At 43.4% G+C, this 24,432-nt stretch overlaps 1 protein-coding gene across 2 annotated transcripts in view; it reads right to left on the bottom strand.

Moving 5' to 3' along the window:
- The window catches only part of SHANK2 (SH3 and multiple ankyrin repeat domains 2), a 366,357-nt gene that overhangs the window by 323,197 nt on the left and 18,728 nt on the right, over window positions 1-24,432 (bottom strand). The window contains exon 3 of one of the 2 annotated variants that reach the window (XM_065685197.1): window positions 1,408-1,478. The exons of the other annotated variant lie outside the window; for it this stretch is intronic. The gene's annotated coding sequence lies outside the window, so the exon portion shown is untranslated. The remainder of the gene's footprint in view (window positions 1-1,407; window positions 1,479-24,432) is intronic. 2 annotated transcript variants of the gene reach the window in all.

Here is a 24,432-nt window from a genome sequence, read left to right as displayed (position 1 = left end):
CCCACAGTTTATATACTGGGAATGAAGTGCTGTGGTATGGAATACCTCTTTGGTCAGTTTGGGTCAGGTGTCCTGTCTCTGCTTCCTCCCAGCTTCCCCACCCTCCTGGCAGAGCATGAGACTCAGAAAGTCTTGGTCAGGGTAAACATTACTGAGCACCAACAGAAAACAGTGTTATCAGCGCTGTTCCCAGGCTGAAAGTCAAAAACACAGCGCTGCACCAGCTAACTAAGAAGGAGGAAAATCGACTGCTACTGCTGAACCCAGGACAGCTTGTATAGCCAAAGAAAACAGAGCACCCCAGGATCCTAACTCCCAGCCAGCAATTCATTGGTTCAAAAGGATATTACACAGCTGAAATACAGATGAGTGTTTGCTGAAAGGATTGTCTGGGATGTCTTGTTTCTTAAAAACATAACAGATAGTAGGCTTCCCACAGTTAAGCTGTGTTTTATAACAATGGGCTGCTTCAGTGGCTGCTCTTGGTATACAGAAGTGCTGACTGAAGTCCATCTGTCAATGAATAAAAACAGATTTCCAGTGATCTTGAAAGTAAACTGACAATGAAAACAACCACCACAACACTCTTTACTCCACCTCACATCCTCTGCCCGTATTTTCAACTCACATACCTTCAGCTCTGCTGGGCAATCTCCCTCCCTGAACCCTGCACATCCTAAGCCCAGCTGAACAGAGTCAGCATGAGCTCTGGCTGGTTAAACACCACTTCTGACACAGGAAGGCCATAAAACAGCTGGAAGATGAAAAAGGAAAGGATGGATTTGTGCTTACCCCTATTATGGTACTTTTCCCTTAGCACCTTGCCCTTTAACCCTGCAGGAACACTGGGATGTTTACTCTGCCTCTATGACTATTACCAGGTTAAGTTTCTCAGGCCAACAGATGACATAAGTTGAGCTCAGACTGCTGCCTTCCTTCACACATGCTATTTTTAGCTGTTTCTGGGTGGGTTGGTTTTTTTTCTCTATCCAGCTGGCAATTTTCATTAAATCTGCAGGAATTTCTTATCAACCATTAAGAATAGTTTAAAACAGCCTATGAATAAATTAAAAGAAACCATGGGCAAGTAGCGTGACCATCTAACTGCCTTTTTCTTTAAAACAGAAAGACACAAAAAGCCTAAGAACACATTATAAAAGACGGAAATTACAACAGTGCACAGGTAATGAAAAGGCAAGAAATTCGGCTCCCAGAGCTCGCTCTCTCTATTGGAATGGCAAGCTCCAGTCTGTGGAAACTGACACAGACAGGGAAAAAAGCAACAGCAACAAGAGACTGATCGGGTTTTCTGAGACTTACGGTTGTTAAATATCATCTGGAAAGAATCTATTAAATATAGATGTTTAAATTTTCAGCTATCTTACATATTATAAACTTGAGACTTACTGAAGAGCCTATATGGATGCCAGGGAGGGTCTCTTCACCAGGGACTGTAGCAATGGGACAAGGGGCGACGGCTTTAAAACAGAAACAGGGGAAGTTCAGGTTAGATATAAGGAAGAAGTTTTTTACTGTGAGGGTCATGAGGCACTGGCACAGGTTGCCCAAAGAAGCGTTAAACGCTCCACCCTTGGCAGTGTTCAAGGCCAGGTTGGACAGAGCCTTGGGCGACACGGTCTAGTATGAGATGTCCCTGCCCACGGCAGGGGGTTGGAACTAGATGAGCATAAGATCCTTTCTAACCCAAACCATTCTATGAGTCTATGAATATCACCGAAACTGAAACACACTGGCTAAGGAATCTTCATTAAACATAGATGTATTATCAGATACACAATGCACTTGCCCACTACAAAAATCATACTTTAAAATCTTCAATTTTGGCTATGTGCAATTTTGTTGACCATGCAAAGTAACAAACCTTCCTATCTCGCTTCATATTGGCAAATACGGAACACAATGACATACATACATACACAAAACCCTACTTTAGAAGATCTGTCCTATATAAAGTCCCATCCCTATTATATCCCCCAGCAAACACAGCATGTGCAGGTGTGTTTGTCCAGTGTGCCTGGAGCAATCCCAACAGTTAATATATACCAGCCAACTACCATAAGCAAACAGCTCCACGCACAGAGATCCCACTTTTCTCCAGGGCTTCTGTGGCAGAAGCAGTACAGTGCTGCAGCTGAGGCCAAGGCTCCCCTGGGTTCTGCAGTGGGCAAAAATAACATCTTCTTTAGGCAGCAGCTCTTCCCTGTGAGGGTGCTGAGGCGCTGGCACAGGGTGCCCAGAGAAGCTGTGGCTGCCCCATCCCTGGCAGCGTTCAAGGCCAGGGTGGATGGGGCTTGGAGCAAGCTGCTCTAGTGGAAGGTGTCCCTGCCCATGGCAGGGGGTTGGAACTGGCTATGCTTTAAGGTCCCTTCCAACCCAAGCCATTCTACACTTCCATAGGGTGAGACAGAAGGAAACGCAGACTTAACACCAGGACTAACTTTCAGTAGGAAAATCACAACAGTGGACATTAAAGGGTGCAATCCTTCCTTCCAGACCTGTGAGAATCTGGGTATGTTACCATGTGAATGTAACCTAGGGTCTCGAACAAGTAGCCATGTCAGACTATTTCAGAGTAATCACAACAGCTATTAGTTCTCCTCTCTCTAAAATACAGCTAAGGCACACACATCAAATGTCCTGTCCAAGGTCTGGGAGCAAGGTTTCAAATTCAAGGGTCACTGGCTCCTTGTCATGGTAAGAACAACCTATTTTTATATAAACATTCATTTGCACAATAACAGTCCTGTTGCCTGCAGGGAGAAGTCCTCCAGACTGCTATTGTCAGGTGAGTTCAACATGTACCTGTGGGAATCTCTTGGATACAGAGTCAGCATTGTTACAGGTTGAGTAATGCCATTAACCAGCCTGTGAGAAAAGTTTGGTGATAGAATTAACAGCAACTGTTACAAAGAGGTATTTAATCATTAACTCTGAAGAAAAACTATTCAGGAAATGGATTTCCATCAATGTAAAACATGCCAGAGCTCCTAACACTTGGATTCTGTGGCTTTATTTGGGATTATGTGTATCAGCTCAAGGACCAGCTCGCCAGCTTACTAAATTAAAATGCTGGAGAAGATCAAGCATTGCCTTTTCTCATTATAGTAATATTAAAACCAAAACTCATTACAGACAGAACTGAAGATGGGGGGGTATAATCCCAATGCTCCATGCATTTCACACCTCCCATCATCTCTGCAGAACAGGTCACAGAGAAGAAAATCTGAATTGAAGACCGACTCTAATGGACAATTTGCAATTTGATGGGTTCAATCTCCACTTTGCACTCTCATTTTAAAGCTATATAACTGGCATCAGCTCACAGAGAAGCAGTCCCACCCTCCCTTGTGCCCCAAACCACTCCACTCTTGACCCCAGCCTGCTATAATCTCTGCACTAACATGAACACTGAAGCAGAACCAAGCATCAACACAGGTTAAACTCCAGCTTTTTTTCAGTTTGGGAGGTTAGTTTCAGCATCCATCACATCTCTGAACTGGATCACTATGCAAATGTTTGCATAAGCTGCAGGAAGAAGATGGCAGAGGGCCAGAAGCAAACAGCCAGGGCATGAAAAGGGCAGAATCACTTTTTCCACAGGCAGTATTAATGTTTGCCAGCATAAAGTGAATATGAGTCACCACTGCCTAAGTGACAGGAAAGAAATCTACATAAATACGGCCATTTTATTAACTCATATTAAAATCCCTTGATTATTAGTACTGAAATAGGGAGACTCTGAACAGGACAATCTGCTTAACCCCACAGATACAGAATTCCTCCAGGCAAATGCAAAACCTGACTGAATACATCTATAGGAAAAAAAAACAGAGCATGCAGAAGGAGTGCTAACCGGCCCATAGCAAAATCTTAGGAGAGACAAGGCACCTGGAGCTACCCCTGCTCTCCCAGGTGCACAAGGAGGCAGCTTTGGTGCTAATGGGAAATGCAGTTCTGGGCATTTTGACCTAGTTCAAGATGTCCCTGCAGGGGGGTTGGAACTAGATGACCCTTGCAGGTCCCTGTCAACCCAAACTATATTACGAAGCTGCGCTGGTCAGACTCCAGTGTTCAACATTACCTTTATCCTCTTAGGGAAAAAGAGTGGCCAGGCAGCAAAAGGTAGCACAGCTCCCTCAGTCATTCCCCCCTCACAGGACACACAGATGAGGTACCACCAGGCTCAGCACTTCCTGATCTCTGCAGGCTTTCATGCTACACTGCAAACTTTCATGCTGCACTGCAAATGAGCCCGTTTGCTATTGCAGACACCACCTTAGAAAGGCTAAGTCACAAGTAGCATTTTCTTGGGGCTCAGAAGATATCCAAGGATCAGCAAGGCCCACTTCACACCTACAGTCTCAGGGCCAAGGTCCACCTCATGGTATGATTTTATTTAGAAGAGGTGTAGTTTCAGAGACTGAAAATTAAAGGCTGTAAAGAGTTAATCTGTTAACCTGCTGTTCCCTTCATCTGTCTCAGTAAAATGGGACAACTGATTCTTGAGTCTTCTGTAAAGGACCTTCACTCTGTGGAAGAAAATGCTAGAAAACCAAACCCCCTCCACAGTAATTACCTAAACAAATTTAATCAGACACTATTTTGCTGTTCACAATCCCCATAATTATAGTTTTATTCCCTGTACACCATTCCTTCACTTAAATTCACTTTGGTTACACTGTCTGGTAATGCATTTTTGATCTCCCTGTTAAATAACTGAAACACCCAAATAAATATTTTAGAAGGTGTGTGCTGAGGCATAAGTATTAACATACCAGAATGCCAAGCAAAATTCCTCCTTTTCTCTGAAGCTGTTGTTTCTCAATGTGGCACATCCTGCCTCAAAACTTAAATATTGATTGAAATCAGTATTGAAAACCCATGGTTGTGTCCATTGGTTCTTACCAGCTCCATCAGAAGATTCTTCCTACCACCCTGTTTAAGGGAAGATTTATGCAGTCTTTGATTTCTTTGCTGGGTGATCTGCACACGTGGCAAATTGTTCTGCAAAAGGGCTCAAACGTAACACTTTTTTTCCGCTCAAAAAAAGGAAAAAAGAAGAAAATTGAGTAAAGTAATTGTTGAACCTGCTCCTGACTTCTGAGGTAGGTTGTCATCCCTTGTTCATGTGTATTTGCACACCACAGACTCACCAAGAAGAGGCTAAGCCTCATTAACTTCTGGTATTTAGAGTCTTAAATACCATCATATGATTAAAGTGGGTCTTAAGATCACACTGTAAGAATGTATTGGGTTTACTTCATTGTTTTTAAATAGATGTGTATGCACAGGAGTACTAATGGTGAAGTACAAGATCTACACATACAAACTATTGCAAACACAGGATAGTTTTCTCAAAGTTTCTCCAGTTTCCTTTGTCCTCTGTTCTAGTTAGTATTTATTCTCACTGTAAACTAGTCAGATGGTCATGGTACCTTCAGAAAGGCTGAAGTTCAATCAGGCAGATGTGAAGAGATTTTAGGGAAGGATAAATACAAAGAATACAGGAGACAAGCACTTTATTATACTGAACAGGCAAGGCTGGAATTCAGGCAGAGAAACAGATGCAGAACAAGCTTAAACTTATTTGAAGTAGAAGATGAACATGAGAAAACAGAAAAACATTTGAAGCAGAAATTTGATATGAGAGAATAGAAGATGCAAGAAGAAAAAGGAACCAGGTGTAAAAATTCAGCACAAAGAACCATGGGCAGGTTGGTTAAAATGGTTAAAAGCCTTTAAAAAAACAAATCAAACATATTACTAGGGGAAACATAGGAAGTATTTATAAATGTTAACCACAGTGAAGTTTATAGTAAAGGCCAACTCCCACTGGCAATATAATATCTTAAGGGCCTTCTTTCAAGCACCTGCAAAGTTTCAAGTGCAATTCTGGCTAACCTTTATTTAAAGGTCATTCTTCTAGACAAGGAAATCAGGGCCAGCTCCACAAGCCCCACGGCAAGTTGCTTCTAGGCTCTGTTCACTTCTAGAGTTGTTTTTAGTAGAGCCTCACGTTCTGTACATTTATTAGAACTTCCATTTTCCAAATGATTGACTAACAAACAAGAGTATTCAGAAGTCATCTTTTAAATAGTTCTTGCAATGGATGCTATAGTTTACCCAGGACAAAATCATAATGCACTTCAAAGTGCATTTACATCATTAAAGTGCATCAAATCGCAATTTAAGAGACTGAATCAAACAGCACTCACATACACTTTCTTGTAAAAAGAACTTGCAATTTGAAAAGTTGTCTGTACAGGATGTATTGTTCCATAATTCCAAAAACCACCCCAAATAGATGTTAAGCTAAAGAAGCTAAATAAGTAGCAACTAAATAACTAATCCAAACACCATGAAAAGCGACAAAACCTTTTAAGGAAATGCACTAAGCATATTATCCCAGCTACCAAGTTTATCAGTATACCAAATCTGAGATGTGCCTTCTTAGCCTCATAAATTCAAATAAATACCCCTTTCTAAGCAAGTAGGGCTGGATCTCTCACATAATCTTTATATAGTTGAGCTTGCTAGGAGCAAAATTACCATGGAGTAACCTTCTAAGACCCTTTGTAAGCAACTTCAACTCCCGCATGAGGAATCAATCTTGTATGAAATCCCACTGCCATCAATAGAATAACTTCAGGAATAACTCCAGAAGACTTGACGCTTGCAAGTTGCATTCACGAGTAAAGCAAGAGCCAGGGTAAGCTATGAAAAGCCAACATGAAACATTGAAAACTTAATCCAGTTCTGCATCCAGTAAGGCATTCCTTCACGAAATGACAGCTTTACAGTTATCAAACCAGGAACACTCACTACAGATCCAGCTGTTACACTGGCCCTGGCCCCAGCCCAAAGTACAACTTAGAAACATTTAATGTCATGAATCATAGAATCATAGAATAGTTAGTGCTGAAGAAGTGTACCTGCATAGAGTTACTGGATGTTTTTAAGTTGCAAACTTAGCAATGCAAAAAATAAATGAAAGAAAAAAACCCCTTCAATTACCTGAAACAAGAATGATACCTGTATCCAGGGCTGCATCAAAAGGAACGTGACCAGCAGATCAAAGGAGGTGATCCTGCCCCTCTACTCTGCTCTCATGAGACCTCACCTGGAGCATTGTGTGCAGTTCTGGTGTCCTCAACATAAAAAGGACATGGAACTGTTGGAACAAGCTTAGAGGAGGCCACAAGGATGATCAGGGGCTGAAGCATCTCCCGTATGAAGACAGGCTGAGAAAGTTGGGGCTGTTCAGCCTGGAGAAGAGAAGGCTGCGTGGAGACCTCACAGCAGCCTTCCAGTACCTGAAGGGGGCCTATAGGGATGCTTGAGAGGGGCTCTTTGTCAGGGACTGCAGTGACAGGACAAGGGGTAACAGGTTCAAACGTAAACAGGGGAAGTTTAGATTGGATATAAGGAAGAAGTTCTTTACTGTTAGGGTGGTGAGGCACTGGAATGGGTTGCCCAGGGAGGTTGTGAATGCTCCATCCCTGGCAGTGTTCAAGGCCAGGTTGGACAGAGCCTTGTGTGGGATGGTTTAGTGTGAGGTGTCCCTGCCCGTGGCAGGGGGGTTGGAACTGGATGATCTTGAGGTCCTTTTCAACCCTAACTATTCTATGATTCTATGATTCTATACAATGTAACCAGTTATGAGTTGTTCTCATAGTAATGCAGAACTATTACACCACTCCAATATTAAGAAGTCGGTATCCGTTTACAAAAGATTAATGTAATGGTCATTTCGGTGGCCCCAGAAGTTTTCCTTACAAAACAAAATGGATGCATGCAGGGTAGGCAATTCTCTCTTCTAGCTTTTCTCTTTCCAGCCTCTGCTTGCACTTGACTACGTAAATATCAAAAAGATTAGAACATGGTGGAAGGGAAAGGACATAAGAGACTTTGAAAAGATTTACAAGAGGAATCCAAGAACATTTCAGAGCTTGTTGAACATATTTACCTCAGGTTCATCTCCCTGGCGGACGAGGCAGCTTTGCTGCTTGTTCATTTGCATTTTATGCTTATCAACCTTTTTCCTCTTTATCCACAAAGAAAACATTTTGTGAGAGTTCAAATACAAACATCATTAAATGTTAACACGGAAGCACTGTTCCTGTCTTGTTATGAAGATTAGATCAGGTCCTGAGAGCAGATAAAGCAGATTCCCTCTCCTCCTTACATAGATAGGGGTTAGCAGTTAGAGTCTGCTGTAAAGTTGAACCTGAATTTGCCTCAGGTGAGGTATTGAGAGGGCTTACTGGTTATTTTCATTTATTTGCTGTGTTGCCAAAAATTGTTTGTATAATTTTAATCAAAGAAATAAAAAAAAAAAAAAAAAGCAGTTGAAAAAGCTAAGCTTCAAACAGATGCTCTGGGGACAGGTGAGCAGTTTACAGAGAGTTTGTGGGTCAGGGTTAAAGGGAAAACAGCTATGGGAGACATTACTGTGGGGATCTGTTACAGGCCGCCTGATCAAGGAGAACCTGCGGATGAAGCACTCTACAGACAGATAGGAAAAGCATCACGCTCACAGGCCCTTGTTCTCATGGGGGACTTCAGCCACCCTGACATCTGTTGGAACGAAGGTACGGCCCAGCAAAGCAATCCAGGAGGTTCCTCGACTGTGTGGAAGACAACTTTCCTTCTGCAGGTAACAGAGGAGCCGACAAGGAGAGGTGCCATGCTTGACCTTGTGCTCACCAACAGGGAAGGACTCGTTGAGAATGTGGTGCTCCAGGGCAGCCTTGGATGCAGCAATCATGAGCTGGTAGAGTTTGAGATCCTCGGGACAGTGAAAAGAGCGTGTAGCAAGCTCACTGCCCTGGACTTCAAAAGAGCAGACTTTGGCCTCTCCAGGAGCCTGCTTAGTAAGGTTCCATGGGATATAGCCCTGGAGGGCAGGGGGGCCCAAGACTCTTGGTTGATATTCAAGGATCACCTGCTACAAGCTCAGGAGTGCTGCATCCCAACTAGAAGGAAGTGCGGCAGAAGGGCCAGGAGACCTCCTTGGATGGATAAGGAGCTGCTGAGGAAAATTCAAATGTAAAAGGAGGCTTATAAAAAGTGGAAGCAAGGAAAGGCGGCCTGGGAAGAGTACAGGGATGTTGTCCGGGAAGCTAGGGACCAGGTTAGGAGGGCTAAGGCCCAGTTATAATTAAACTTGGCTAGGGATGTTAAGGATAACAGGAAGGGATTCTACAGGTACGTAGCAAATAAAAACCAGACTAGGGACAAAATAGGCCCCCTGAGGAAGCTTTCGGGAGAACTGGCTACACAGGATTTGGAGAAGGCTGAGGTTCTGAATGACTTCTTTGCCTCAGTCTTCACTGGCAAAGGCTCCGACCGCACCACCCAAGTCTTGGAAGGCAGACGCGGGGATTATGAGAATGAAGACCTTGGGCCCACTGTAGGAAAGGATCTGGTTCGAGACCATCTTAAAAATCTGAACGTGCACAAGTCCATGGAACCCAATGAAATCCATCCGCGGGTCCTGAACGAGCTGGCAAATGAAGTTGCTAAGCCACTGGCCATCATGTTTGAAAAATCATGGCAGTCAGGTGAAGTTCCCGACGACTGGAAAAAGGGAAATATAACCCCCATTTTCAAGAAGGGGAAAATGGAAGACCTGGGGAATTACAGACCAGTCAGTCTCACCTCTGTGCCTGGTAAAATCTTGGAGCACATTCTCCTGGAAGGCATGCTAAGGCACATGAAAAACAACAAGGTGCTTGGTGACAGCCAGAATGGCTTCACTAAGGGGAAATCCTGCCTGACCAATTTGGTGGCCTTCTATGATGGGGCTACAGAACTGATGGACAAGGGTAGAGCAGCTGATGTCATCTACCTGAACTTCTGCAAAGCGTTTGACACTGTCCCACACCACATCCTTCTCTCTAAATTGGAGAGACATCAATTCGATGGATGGACCACTCGGTGGATAAAGAACTGGCTGGATGGCAGCAAACAAAGAGTGATCAACGGCTCGATGTCCCGCTGGAGACCAGTAACAAGTGATGTCCCTCAGCGGTCAGTGTTGGGACCGGTCTTGTTTAACATCTTCATCACTGACAGGAACAGTGGGATTGAGGGCGCCCTCAGCAAGTTTGCCGATGACGCCAAGCTGTGTGGTCCGGTTGATATGCTGCAGGGAAGGGATGCCATCCAGAGGGACCTTGACACGCTTTGAGGTGGGCTGATGCCAACCTTATGAAGTTCAACCATGACAAGTGCAGGGTCCTACACCTGGGTCAGAGCAATCCCAGGCACGGCTACAGACTGGGCAAAGAAGAGATTCAGAGCGGCCCTGAGGAGAAGGACTTGGGGGTGCTGGTCAATGAGAAAATGAACATGAGCTGGCTTCAGTGTGCGCTCGCAGCCCAGAAAGCCGACCGTATCCTGGGCTGCATCAAAAGGAGCATGACCAGCAGGTCGAAGGAGGTGATGCTGCCCCTCTCCTCTGCTCTTGTGAGATCTCACTTGGAGTATTGTGTGCAGTTCTGGTGTCCTCAACATAAAAAGGACATGGAACTGTTGGAACAAGTCCAGAGGAGGTCACGAGGATGATCAGGGGACTGGAGCACCTCCTGTATGAAGACAGGCTGAGGAAGTTGGGGCTGTTCAGCCTGGAGAAGAGAAGGCTGCATGGAGACCTCAGAGCAGCCTTCCAGTATCTGAAGGGGGCCTATAGGGATGCTTGAGAGGGACTCTTCATCAGGGACAGTAGTGACAGGATAAGGGGTAAGGGGTTAAAACTTTTAACAGGGGAAGTTTAGATTGGATATAAGGAGGAAATTCTTTCCCGTTAGGGTGGTGAGGCACTGGAATGGGTTGCCCCAGGGAGGTTGTGAATGCTCCATCCCTGGCAGTGCTCAAGGCCAGGTTGGACAAAGGCTTGGGTGACATGGTTTAGTGTGAGGTGTCCCTGCCCATGGCAGGGGGTTGGAACTGGATGATCTTAAGGTTCTTTCCAACCCTAACTATTCTATGATTCTATGCTTCCATTTTTCTTATAAAACCATGAGTTATCTTTATCCAGGAGCTGATTGGAAATAATTCAATTACCCTTTGCTGTTGTGTGCATTGGGTTTTTCTCCATGTTTACTTTCGACAGACTCTATTTCAACTTAGGAGGAAACACCCCTTGATAGTTAGAGAGGACCCCAAGTCTTCAGCAGCCTAATAGGTTTGGGGGCACAGATCTCACACTCTCCAGGTCTGCAAACCTGGGGCAGTCCCCCACCAAAGTGCCCTGTGGTTGGAGAGGTCCCAGTTACACTACTCCAGAGCAGTGCTCTAGGGAGGACACCAAAATATGGGAGTTTACTTCCAAAGCCCAAAGCAATTAAACTTTCCAATACAGAAATCATAGAACTATAGAACGGTTTGGACTGGATAGGGCCTTAAGATCATACAGTTCCACCCCCTGCCACGGGCAGGAATGCCTCACAAAAGGCCAGGCTGTTCCAAGGCTCTGTCCAACCTGGCCTTGAACACTGCCAGGGATGGGGCAGTCACAGCTTCTCTGGACAACCTGTTCTAGTGCCTCACCACCCTCACAGTAAAGAGCTTCTTCCTTATATCTAACCTGAACTTCCCCTGTTTCAGTTTGCAACCATTTTTTGTCTATATATATTTGCAAGCTGTCAGATGAAGAGACCAGTTTCATTGACCAGCTTCATTTGTTGTCAAGTTTCATTTCGATTACTAACATGAGGGTCTAGAAATCTCAGACCAGGAGTGGTTGTACAAACATAGGTTAAGTTGTGACCATTATCTTTCATGCTGGTGACTATATTGGCAATACATGAGGTACTACCATAGGTGAATAAACACCTAGCTCAGCTGCTGCCTTGGTTAGGACCATTAAGCCAACTCCTGTAGAGATTAGGGAAGAAAGGCAGAAGGACCTGGCCTTCGTATACTTCTTAATCAAAGCACCCAACAAATGGTGGCCCAGAAAGGGTCATGCTGCAGAACTAGGGCAGGTGAGCAGTCCTTGGTTTAGCCAAGCTCCAGTGTAAGCAAAGCGACGTGCTGTGTCCTCACTGTCTCTGCACCCATCTGTGCATGTCTGCAGCAAATATCCCTGGTTCCCAGTGACAGATGGTCTCCAGGATTCCCTTATTCTCACTGCAGAAAAACTTACCTGGCATTTTTTAGAGGAAAATTTTAAAGGCTTTAACTCACACTCCAGCCCGTGCAAGCAAGTCTCATGCTGCAATTAAGGCCATTCTTTAGGACTGTGTATGTGAACGATGGTGGTGATGGCAGACTGCGGGCTCAGAAAGGTTAAGTGAGCTGCCAAGATGACCCAGGCAGCACAGGGATGCTGAAGAGGAAGTGAGAAATAAATTAATCTCTTGACCTTTGAAATTTTGAGCCAGCTCATTGTGAAGGTAAGAAACACCTTTTTCGCACATTCTAGCTAGCCAAAATTCAGGTAATCAAGACACAATAGAACTGATGAAAAAGAACCAGTTTTCTCTCACTGACTACCAACATTTAATTATTGCCTTCAGGAAACAACTCGAGAAATAAAAGATCACTTCTTAACAAGAAGAAAACAAAATAAGATACAAGTTTATGAATATTAGTAGGGAAACAAAGGAAATAAAGAAAACCGATGTGTGAAAATAGAGAAAGACTCATAACAAACTCTTGGAGCTTTCATTACTTAAATGCCAGGTGTGATTTGGAATTTAATATTAAAAATAAATAGCACGCTAAATCACCCAAGGATGAGTGCTTTTAATTTAGAGACAGAGTTCAGAGTACCAACAGTACTGTTTTGTTGAAGTAACCCTCTTCCAAAGCAGAATCAAGACAAATACCAGCTTCCATGAATGCAGTGCTGTGGCTTTTTTGTTGTGCTTTAGAGTCAGAGAATCACCAAGTCATGTGGGTCAGAAGGGTCTCCAGAAGTCTAAGTTCAACCTCCTGCTCAGAGCAGGTCCAGCGATGAGAAACCCTCCAGTGGCAACATCCAGAGCAACCTCTGCCCCACTAACCTGGTGGGGAAAGAATTTTTCCTCATACCCAGTCTGAACTTCTCCTGTTCCAACCTACATAACTGTAATCTCTGATCTTTTTGCCATGTGCTGCTGCACAGAGGCAGCAGTCAATGTCTTTCCTGTACTGGGGATATCCAAAACTGGACACAGAACTCACGATGTAGTCTGCTGAGTGATAAGCCAAGTTGTATACTCAGTTTTCTTTATCTGGTGGCTGTGCCGCCTGCCAGGACAGCCCAGGTTGCTGTTAGCTACTGTTCAGACTGGCCCATGCCCAGCTCACTGACCTCCTGCATACCCCAGCCCCTCTCCTCAGAGCTGCTCCCCTGCCAGCCCATCCCTGCCTGCACTGCTGCAGGGGCTAGACTTCACAGGCCTGGGAGTTAGTATTTGTCCTCCAGGTCAGGGATAGAGTTTGAGCAATCTTGCCCTCATATTGATGCACGTAACAAAGCCAAGACCAACCCGTTTACAAAAACTTGACCCTATAAAGAAGGGCAAGGCCAGGACTAAGTTTAGAATCAACACTGGCAACCTCACAGGATGTTATGGACAGCTTGGTCTTACTGACACTAACAGCAAAATGCAGCACTTGCATCTGCATTTGTCTTTAAACAGAGCTGTAAGGGCTAAGATAAAACCAAAATATTAACCTACAAATATGACTTTGTTCTACAACCATCCTGAACTTCCATTCTAAAGCCTCCTGAAAGTCAACCTAAAGTCAAACATACATTTTGCAATCAATATGGTATCACTTATTTACACACTACAAAAGATACTCATATGTATAAAGTTTTTTCAACCATACAAATGCATTCTGGCTGTTAAACCTACTATCAATGAGATAGAAGCATAGAATGGTTTGGGTTGGAAAGGACCTTAAAGCTCATTCAGCTCCAGCCCCCTGCCATGGGCAGTGACGCCTTCCACTAGAGCAGCTTGCTCCAAGCCCCATCCAACCTGGCCTTGAACACTGCCAGGGATGGGGTAGCCACAGCTTCTCCCTGTGCCAGCACCTAAGCACCCTCACAGGGAAGAGCTTCTGCCTAAAATCTCATCCCAATCTCCCCTCTGGCAGGTTAAAACCATTCCCCCTTGTCCTTTGCCCCTCTCCAGATTTCCCATAGGCCCCCTTTAGGTACTGGAATATATTCTTTTCTGTCCAAGGGGACATTTAAAATTGTCACTGACTGAACAGTCCAATCTACAGTTTACAACAGATTCAGGTACATTTCAGATTCATCAGAAGTTCTGGATTTGTCTCCACCACTTCCAATGATTTCTTTACAAAGTTCAATTTCTACCTGTTAAAGTCTCTAATTCAGTCACAGTTAATGTAAGTCCTAAAATGAGGCTGTTGGAGAACCAGAAATACTTTAAACGGATTTATTTCTAATTGAGTAGATTTCATGTTGATTGTGCTCCTGGAAGACATGATTAAGTGAATTCATTACCATTTATAATTCTGTGACAGCATACTTGGGAGATTCCAGCCATGGCAATGCTCACAGGCTAATCAAGATACGCAAATTGAATGTAAAAGCACTTCAAAAACTAAAATAATCCTTGACTGAATCATGATATAAAATATTCTGAAGAAAATATGCATCCTATATATTCCTATAAAAATTCCTAGTAAAAAAATTCATCTTGAACTCCAGTCTATCACTCTCAGTTTCTGTCATTAAGGAAGTATTTAGCAGAAGTCACTAAATGCTCCACAGCATCAAGCAGCTGCTGATACAGGATTTCACAGTCAGAAACCTTTGTAATGGCCACCCACATGGAACCCAGCTTCTGCAGGAATGCAAAGCAGTGATCCCCAGGAATTCTACACTTGCAAGGACTCCTGGTTTTCTATTAACTAGAGGCTGGGATGACCCTCTGAGATGAGCCCTTCTCTTTGCTTAACTTCTGTTTTGCTGCTCAAATACTTCCATGCGTGTTGCTCATGCGAACAATTTCTATGCAAAGCACATTTCTTAACACTTACATCGATGCTGTCAGAGGTACCTATCCCTGCACCTCATTAGAAGACAAGAACAAGGCCCAGGCAGCTCTGTGTACCATGTAATGCAGCTGTGCACGGAAGGAAATAATTAAACCCATCATGTGAACCAAATCCTCCAGGACATACCCATTAATGAGATTTACTGAACCCACTCTCCGCTTTGCTGCTCACACAAAGGAGGCAGAGAGAGTGAGGAAAAACCCTCCTTTGCAGCATCAAAATAGAACCAGAAATGTATTTTGGGGTTATTCACACTTTTTAAGAAAAGAAGCATTAAAAAGAGGTTTGCCATTAGGTTTTATATCTGTTTAAGGTTCTCCCACAGACTTTATTTCATCTGCCTCACAGTTTTAGTTCAAGTTTGTTTGCCTTTTTTACACTTACCATCACTACCAACCTCACAAGTTCTCCCCAGGCCTTAATGCATCTAAACTCCTCATCTTCAAATGGTTTTTCAGCCACACATGGAGACTGACCATTTCTGCCCCCTTTTTTTTGTGGTACTGGAAGCATGAGTTTAATTTTCTCATGCGCTTTTATTTTTACTTCATGGTTTTGACACTTCTCCTGTGTCTTGCTTAGGTTATGGGGAGCCACCAGCTCCTCCCCAGCTTTTTGTATGACATTTCAAGTTGTCTCCTAACTTTCCACCCAATAGAGTAAGTCACCAGGGGCTACTCTCTCCCACTGCAAACCTGCAGCTAGCAATAGGCCTCACAGCTGCATTTCTTACCATTAGAGTTTGCTTTTTCTTGCCATGCAGAGCTCCCCTTACAGCTACACCAGGCACCAGAGCCGCACCACCACTGCCTTTGCAGAAGGATCAGGCACAGTGGGATGCCCAGATCCACACAGGTACCAGGGTGCAGGGCTGCTTTCCCCATCTACTAGCCTGAGGAAGACTCATTAGATCATAGGAAGTCAGAAGGAGTATATAAAATTATGTTTTGTTATAAAAAGAACCAAAACTATATACAACAAATATACAACATTTTGTATATTGTAATCAAGTTTGTTAAATATATATAGGTATGTAAAAAAAACCCACCAAACCCTAACCCTATCCAATATCTTAAGGAGACCTACAAGGATGCTGGAGAGGGACTCTTCATCAGGGCCGATGGGTTTAAACTTAAACTGGGGAAGTTCAAGTTGGATATAAGGAAGAGGCTCCTTATTGTGAGGGTGGTGAGGCGCTGGAACAGGGTGCCTCGAGAAGTGGTAAATGTTCCATCCCTGGCAGTGTTCAAGGCCAGACTGGACACAACCTTGGGCGACACTGTCTAGGGTGAGGCATCCCTTCCCATGACATGGGATTGGAACTAGATGATCTTTAGGTCCTTTCCAAGCCAAACCATTCTATGATTCTAACCTAAAGATTCAAAACCAGAGGCCAGTACATGCAACAAAGACCTATAATAATTTTTTCAATACAAACCCCAGAGCTGGGATGAAAGTTCCATTTTACTAACTACTCAAAGCACGTAAAGCACAGAGGAGTGTTTACATCACTGTCACTACTAGCTCTCACTAGGACCAGCATGGCATGCTCAGCCATGAATGTCTGCTCTTCACATCTGCAGTGACTGTGACTATGAATGTAAATGGCAAAGAACAACATTAAAATGGGGGAAAAAAGACTGAAAAGGTAAGTGAAGGCTTTATGCAATCACATCTGTATTCTACACTGTATTTCAGTGTTTATACATTAGCAACGTTCATTACAAGTGACTGTTGCTCCTTATGCTTCAGACTTATTTGAAAGGTAGTTGAGCCATACACTGATGAGGGCTGTTTCCCACAAACAGTTTAGTTGCACTGAGTAAATCATTTTAAAATTGAGCAACTTCAGTTTATTTTCCTGCCCTTAGAACTATTTCCCATCTTTCACAAGCCACACGCATTTCGGTATCCAATTCAAATATGGATTTGATGATCTGAAAGGTCTTTTCCAACCTAGTTCATTCTATGATTCTATGTCCATCCCTTATCAGGGAGTGACAGTGTGGGCCCTGATGGAGTATTTTGGTCATGCCATAGACTAAAGACCAGGCTGACTCTTGAAAAGCTCCTGAATCATAACTGCAAAACATTTCAGTCAATAAAACACAGTTATTCACATCAAGACAAGGATTGATGGACAAGGGTAAAGCAGCTGATGTCATCTACCTGGACTTGTGCAAAGCTTTTGACACTGTCCCACACCACGTCCTTCTCTCTAAATTGGAGAGATATCAATTTGATGGATGGACCACTCGGTGGATAAAGAACTGACTGGATGGCAGCACACAAAGAGTTGTGGTCAATGGCTCAATGTCTGGCTGGAGACTGGTAACGAGTGGTGTCCCTCAGGGATCGGTGTTAGGACCAGTCTTATTCAACATCTTCGTCACTGACAGGAACAGTGGGATTGAGGGCGCCCTCAGCAAGTTTGCCGATGACACCAAGCTGTGTGGTCCGGTTGATACGCTGCAGGGTAGGGATGCCACCCAGAGGGACCTTGACACGCTTTGAGGTGGGCTGATGCCAACCCTATGAAGTTCAACCATGACAAGTGCAAGGTCCTACACCTGGGTCAGAGCAATCCCAGGCACAGCTACAGATTGGGCAAAGAAGAGATTCAGAGCAGCCCTGCAGAGAAGGACTTGGGGGTGCTGGTCGATGAGAAAATGAACATGAGCCAGCTTCAGTGTGCGCTCGCAGCCCAGAAAGCTGACTGTATCCTGGGCTGCATCAAAAGGAGCGTGACCAGCAGGTCAAAGGAGGCGATTCTGCCCCTCTACTCTGCTCTTGTGAGACCTCACCTGGAGCATTGTGTGCAGTTCTGGTGTCCTCAACGTAAAAAGGACATGGAACTGCTGGAACAAGTCCAGACGAGGGCCACGAGGATTATCAGAGGACTGGAGCACCTCCCGTATGAAGACAGGCTGAAGAAGTTGGGGCTGTTCAGCCTGGAGAAGAGAAGGCTGCGTGGAGACCTCATAGCAGCCTTCCAGTATCTGAAGGGGGCCTATAAGGATGCTTGAGAGGGACTCTTCATCAGGGACTGTAGTGACAGGATAAGGGGTAATGGGTTAAAACTTAAACAGGGGAAGTTTAGATTGGATATAAGGAGGAAATTCTTTCCTGTTAGGGTGGTGAGGCACTGGAAAAGGTTGCCCAGGGAGGCTGTAAGTGCTCCATCCCTGGCAGTGTTCAAGGCCAGGTCGGATGAAGCCTTGGGTGACATGGTTTAGTGTGAGGTGTCCCTGTCCATGGCAGGGGGGTTGGAACTAGATGATCTTGAGGTCCTTTCCAACCCGAACTATTCTATGATTCTAAGACAACACTCTATCAAATACAATACTTAAAACCCAAATCTGCCCACTTGTTTCTGTATCATTACCCTGCTTTTTTGATTGGCGTAAGTATTTATCTTTGATAAGCAAGTCAGTTATTAAATGCCATTAAAAATGGCTAGTTTTCATGTACTGGCCTTTGAGGTTCACATCTTTTTAATCTTTCTCTCCTTTTTCCATTTCTACAGACTACTGCTCCAAATTACACTACTTCATGTCACCACACACTTGAAAGCAACAGAAAACGGTGGCTTGCCAAGAGCTAGGAAAAGCTCTTTAAATGTATTTGTATTTTGAGTATTTGCATATTGAGTATTTGCATATTGAAAATTCTTAGGAAACAAGTTAGATGGTGCCAATTCTGGCTTCTTCATGAAGCTGGTGAGGTTACACAGCTGAGAAAGGCACCACTCTTGGAAGAAGACCACCCCCTCTTGTTTCTGCCCAGGATTCTCTTAATACTCACATGCAGTCAAAGATTACTGAGTTCCCACCCAGATCATGTTTTTTCCCCTCTCTTCAAGCACAGGATCAAGAGAGCAGAAGCTCCTTTTTACTACAGAGCCTCCAATGCATCCCTAAATAAACCTCTGTGCCATGAAATTCTACTCACACATCCCCAGTGCTTTCTGCTGCATCAGTTTTCTCTTCCAGATGTTGCTTTATGTGTGGCTGAGCACCAGAGCACAGGCTCATCCCTCACACAACACACCAAACATGAGAGGCCACATGGCTTTTCCCTCCATAGGAGCTCTAGTGCTAGTCTCTCCTACGCTGATCACCCATTTTTAATGCATCTGCAGCAACACAAAACCACCAGGGATTTCTGATCCTTTAAAAAGTTTAGATGAAGTTAAGCAGTAACTTCAAAAGCCACTGAGAAGTAGGAGATGGGTAAGGAGGAGAGGAAAGACTGACAGCACAGTCACATAACGCATTTTCCTTATTAGACCAATCTAAAACCCATGAAACCGTAACTCTAAGCCAAACCAAAGATGAACAGTGCAGTTAGTTACTTCCACATAATTCAGTGCTGTACAGTGAAGAGATGTGACATTTCTGCAGTGTGCAATGTAGCAACAATAACTTGGCTCAGAGAGCAGCAGAGCTGCAACCATGCAGTATTTATAGTCCTCTCTCCTCAGCTTCTTCTTGCTGCTCCTTTTCCCCCTGGCAAATTAGCTGGAATGCTGCTTCCCAACCACAGCTGCTTCCACTGCCGGAGGAGAGCCTTCTGCAGAGCAAACAGTCCCAAAAGGACACAGGTCACGTTTTCCCACACATTTGGCAAGTTTCAAAATGAAAAGGGTTCCAAATAGCTGTATATATTTGAAGAAGTGGAATGAAATGTCAAAGTTTTCTACATTCCCTTTTTTTCGTAGTAATATATACATTAATGAATCTTCTATACAGAAAGATAACCTTGTTTGACGGCATCCCCCTACACCTAGATGCACACCTAGGAAAGTAAATTACTAATACGAGCAAGGCTCAAGTAAATTGAACTACTGAGTAGCTAAGGCATGTCTATAAGCTCCTCAGCAGACAAACATGCATTTATTGTGCCAGTACTCTGACTCACATAAACATGAGTCAACAAAAATCATAACCACATTGGAAACTCCAGTAAATATTTCAGTGTAACTTCTTAGCTCTATTTCAAAGCCACAGCAGCCCCACTTTGCGTTTCTGATCCAGCTCCCAGCTGACCAGCCAGCTTATCTGCACAGATGTCTGCACAGCCATGTAGAAATACCCATCGCTGTAAATCTATGAGGATGGTACAGAAAATGGGTCTACTGAAACACTCAAAAATGAAGCATGTGGGAGCATTCAGCTTCAGGATTAGCATGTTTTAATTAACACAAGTTAAAATGACACATTTCATCAATTTAACCCTAACTTCTCTGAACACAAAAAGCCCTTAGAATCTTAATGCTATCAGAGCATCCTAAGTGTTTTCTCCGTTTCATGTAAACAAAGTATGTTATCAACCTTGAATCATGGAATGGTTTGGGTTGGAAGGGACCTGAAAGCTCATCCAGTTCCAACCCCTGCCACGGGTAGGGACACCTTCCACTAGAGCAGGTTGCTCCAAGCTGCGTCCAACCTGGCCTTGAACACTGCCAGGGATGGGGCAGCCACAGCTTCTCTGAAGACTTATTTGTAGATAAGCCCGTTATTATTAGCAGCTTCTGAAATCAAAGATAATTTCCATGTGATGGCCACAGAACATGAATACCAGAAGCATTCATGTGACTATTAGATACTTTACACCACCTGAATTAGTAAAAACCTGCAAAATCAGCCCAGTTCTGCTCATGAAACTACCAACTACTGCTTTAATACCACACTCGCGTGATTTACAAAGAGCTGAAGGTACTTCCCACTGTAAGGCTCCAGGCAGTCCATTAGTTTTGTAATAATCAGAGACTCCCAGATGTCTTTAACACTAACAGACCCCAAACACACCCACTGAATTCCGCACTTATTTTTCCTATTAAATTGAGAGCTCAAATACTGAGGTAAGGATCAGGACCAAGGCTTGCATCCCTGCACATACATGCACGCTGGATTCAAGTACCACTTGAGAGAGATGTAATAAGCGAACCTGATTTGATTCCAGCTCAGCCAAGAACGAAGAGACAAGCTAAAATATATTTAAAATTCAGAACAGAAAGAACTCCCCATGGACCTTTTCAGAACTAAATACAAAGCCTATAACTACTTGAGCACTTACTGAAATGAATACATATTCACATACTTGTGACTCTCCTAGTTTTTTGCTATGACTACTCTAATCACCTTTTCCTCAGCACCCTAAACATAACAGAAATGCTTGTAGAGTGGTGGTAGCAGAGAATGGTCCTCCAAAATGCTAGATGCTCTCCAGCTTTAGATTATTCACTACTTAAGGCAGCCAGCTCATGCTAGCAGCAACAAACAAATGTTACTTCTTGTCCAAATACAGACAATATAAATATGTACACAGAGAACCTCCACAGTCCCACACATTTGCTCTTTGAAGAAACTAAGCAGGCACAGGAAAAAGGCAACATCAAGAATTTGGGCGACAGAGTATGCTAAAATAATACAAGTTGGAACAAACCCAGGGATGTTCTGTGTAAGCGCAAAGCAGCCATACAGGAGAGATGCCTCAGACACCCTTTCTCACCCAGGCACCAGACAGCTTCTTCCAATCCCCTGGACTTACAGTATCATACAACGGTTTGGGCTGCAAAGGACCTTAAGATCATCCAGTTCCAACCCCCTGCCATGGGCAGGGACACCTCACCCCAGGCTATGTTGCCCAAGGCTCTGTCCAACCTGGCCTTAAACATTGGCAGATATGGAGAATTTATCACTGTTTTGGCCAACTTGTGCCAGGGCCTCACCACCCTACAGTAAAGGAATTCTTCCTTATATGAAGCTTAACCAGCCTGAATAGATGTGGAGTATAGGAACCCATAAGTAAAAGGTCTGATAGAAATACAAATCTATCAGAATCGGGGAAGTTTCAAGCTTTACTGTCTCAAAATAAGTTGAATGTAACTGGCTGCTCTGATATAGGCAGAATTCAGTGCTCTCATACAAATATTCTCCACTGTAAGTAGAAACAAAATTTGGCTTTAAATAGGACAAGGACAGCAGCAGGGAAAAATCCTTCCCAAACTCCAAATGCTACTGGACAGTACTGCTGCCCAAACAAAGAGTCTTCCAGAATTTTTAATCCAAAGTGTCATTATGCTGCTTTCCACCAGAGGTTTCCCAAGCACAGGAACTACAGCAGGAACCCTTAGGGGAACAGCTTTCTAGATTTGCCGCCTCCTCCTCTCATAAAATGGGACAGCCACAGATTCAGAGCATACCACTCTGGCTGCTGGCTTCTGCAACAGCTTACTTAGGATAGTATAACCTTCATTAAAAAGGTCCCTTTAGGGAAAACACTTAACAGTCAGGATCAGAAGAGCTTGCAAGATATTTAACTAACAGTGGTATTACGAACAGTTGGACTGACAATCATGTCAAGCAGAGCATGGTTTAGTTTGTATGTGAGGATTCTGAAGACCTCTGGGTCATCAACTAAGGAGAATTCAAATAAGATGAGAGCACATGAAGCATTTTGTTCACTCGGCACTTCAGTACATGATGGTCCTTAGCTACTAAACCAACTGCAGTATACCCAATACTCTGACTAAACATAAAAGCCAAGCTCAAGCATGAAATCCATACACCACCACCAATTCTTTTTGATCCAAAAAAAACCATCTCCATGTCTTGCTAATAGTTTATGTGCAACTTATTCAGTGTCTCTGTTCAGTATTTCTGAAATGAAACGTTTCCACTACAAAACATATGCTTAGAAGGACTCACATTACTAGGAAAATTGCATCCGATAAAAGAATAGGATTCCAAATAGCTTAAATTCTGAGTTTCTGATAATGAAGCAAAACTAGCATCAGATCCTGAATTTTTCTTGCCTGTTCCTAGTAGGTTAAAAAAAAAGTGTTCAGTTATGGAAAGAAAAACACCTCCTTCCTCTGCTTATCTCACCATAAAATGGCAATATAATTAAAGTAATGAGTATTACTGCAAATTATAAGCAATCAGTGCTGAAAGAAAAAATGTGTCATCCTCAGTTCATGGCTCAATTATTTCATTTCCCAAATACTGCAAAATCCAGGATAAGTAATAAAAAATAAACCCTTTTGAAAAGCCAGAAGCTACTCACCTTGGATGCAATTTCTCATGTAACTGATCAGATCTGCCCAACACAACGATGTCAACTCTAAACTCTGCAGTACAAAATGTTCACTCTATTAGAAGGTGGACAACTTTGAAACTTAGACTGACAGAAACACTTGTACCCACTTTCTGTCCATACCTTTAACTGGATATTGAGCCTTAAGTCAAAGGTAAACCTACCAATTCTATTTAGGAAACAAGTGGCCTGTTTGCCTTTGTGACTTCAGGACTTTCAAAGGGTTGGGAATGTTATCAACTGTTGACCAAAAAGAAAAAGGTATTATCAAGACGTGAACAAAATCCAGATTTCTATTGCCTACAAGGAAGAAACTGCCTTACTCTACTCCAGCTAGCAGAGTACTGTATTTGCTATGCTTTCAGCAGTCCAGAGAGCTCCATGTTGTTTACCTCTAAACAATGGTTACTGCACTGTGGAAACACTTGTCACCACTGTGACAACAGGAGGGAGACTGTTCTGCCCCAGTTATAAATCACAAAGCACTCCGAGTAGCTGCAGTCTCTGTTTCTTTCCTGTCTTAAAGACAGGAACTTTAGTGAAAAATGGGAATTTGTTAACTTTCCTGGCTAATCTATGATAAGTGAAGACAGGTGAAACATGGAGTAATGTCAGGGAGGGAAACCAGAGCTGTGGTTGACCTGTGCAAAGACAGCCAACCTGCTCAGAAGTCAGTTACTCAACTGTCAAGTCCTGTCTACAGTTCGAGTGCCTTGAACACACAGGTCAGTCCATTCCCATTCTGTTCAGTTTACTGGGAACACACTTAGGTTGGTGTAACAGGACAGGATTGTTAATATTTCAGGGGGCTGGGTTAAACTTCAGTCAAGAAAATCATTTGGCATTACCAGAAGAAATAAACTAGTTTATGTCATGCTAGCAGTATGTAAAGGAAACAGAAAAGCAAGAGAAAATGCAGTAATACACTTCAAATAATTTGATCAGCCTGTCATGGAAGATTAAACTGTTCTTGCTAAAAATACTATGAGTGACATCAATAGTAAAACATTTGTGCTAATTTAAGTTTTAGCAAGTAAATTACCATGTAGCAAGCTACAAAGGTTAAGAGCTGCTGTCATATGATCTTAAGAAATTCACTAGGCCTAATTAATCTAGTTGTGTACAGCCTCTCATGGAGAAAATCACAAGCAAAACAAATAAGAAAGAGTGAAAACCACACAAAACTGAAGTTGCTGTTGTGGTTTAACCCCAGCCAGCAACTAAGCACCATGCAGCAGCCGCCATTCAGCTTATCGCACACCACCAGGGATACACTCTTCT

Source organism: Lathamus discolor, chromosome 6 (assembly GCF_037157495.1).
Source record: "Lathamus discolor isolate bLatDis1 chromosome 6, bLatDis1.hap1, whole genome shotgun sequence".
Classification (NCBI taxonomy): domain Eukaryota; kingdom Metazoa; phylum Chordata; class Aves; order Psittaciformes; family Psittacidae; genus Lathamus; species Lathamus discolor.
The sequence above is the reverse complement of the archived record's forward strand: the minus strand, read 5'-3'. Positions and strand labels throughout refer to the sequence as shown.